The 1,030-nt window shown below is 54.0% G+C and overlaps 1 protein-coding gene across 1 annotated transcript in view; it reads right to left on the bottom strand.

The window, feature by feature from the left end:
* The window catches only part of LOC113213545 (F-box only protein 33), a gene marked incomplete in the record, with an annotated part of 17,392 nt that overhangs the window by 15,290 nt on the left and 1,072 nt on the right, over positions 1-1,030 (bottom strand).

Here is a 1,030-nt window from a genome sequence, read left to right as displayed (position 1 = left end):
GGTGGAGTTGGATGAGTAATTGCCGACCGCCCCCCGGCGGCGGCGCTATCACAGCCAGCTCCTGGCGGGCGGGGGCGGTACACGAGCCACGTGGTCACCAGCGCGCGGGTAACGCCACTTCTCTATCCGTTGGTGTAAGAAATAAAAGTCAGTAAAACGTAAAAGTCGTCTGTTCACTGGTAAAATCAAAGACGCCTTCTAAATTGCGTAAATCGAAATTTGTACCCCTTGAAAGGTGCTATGTATTTTTGGAACTTTTAGTGCCTTCACAGAGACATTTAGTAGCATTCCCGAAATATTTAGTAGCCCCGAAAAATTGTCTATTTGTGTGTCGGTCTCTGGTTTCTTTCAAATTTGTTGGTATACCTGAGGGAGGAGGCAACAAGTCAGCGAACGTTCAAGCAGACAGAAAGGCATGGTGCAGGGGGATGAGTCTCCTGTCTGACCGGCCGGTGCGGCACGGGCGCGGCCTGCGGCTGACGCGGTGAGATCCGCCTGTCGGACTCTCGGCAAGCGGAGCGGGCCGGAGCCAGGCGGAGCGGCTCCGGAGGAAATCCGTCCGCCCCGTCGACTCAGCGTTATCCGCGTGCAGCGCGCTCCGTTACGGTCTTGCAGATCGTTAGGAGCGAGGACGTATATAACGCGCGTTTAACTGGGCGACTGGCACTGGCGCTCATTGGGGGAGGGGGTGGGGGGATAAAGAGCTAAAGATGCCACATTCAGAGAGGAAAAGAGTGGAGAGAGTGCTGTAGGAGCAGGGTGGTTGTTGTCGTTGTAAGAGTAAAAATATACACCGTGGAGTTGAGGCCAATTAAGCGCATTTAAATAGCTGATTAAGGCCAGCTGGGGTAAGTTATACTAGAGATTGTGGTCACTTTTCAAGCTTACTCCCCCCCTCCCCCCAAACCCTTCCCCATGGATCTAACGGACCGTGCATGAACCCACTCCGTTCAGACCTGAGAGGGGGGAAAAAAAGAGGGAATAGAGAGAAAGAGTGAGCGTATATAGGGTATGGGCGGGGAGGCGAGGC

The sequence above is a fragment of the Frankliniella occidentalis genome, unplaced genomic scaffold, assembly GCF_000697945.3.
Source record: "Frankliniella occidentalis isolate FOCC.00 unplaced genomic scaffold, Focc_3.1 Scaffold1, whole genome shotgun sequence".
NCBI lineage: Eukaryota > Metazoa > Arthropoda > Insecta > Thysanoptera > Thripidae > Frankliniella > Frankliniella occidentalis.
Note: the sequence above shows the minus strand (reverse complement) of the source record. Positions and strands in the feature narration are given on the sequence as shown.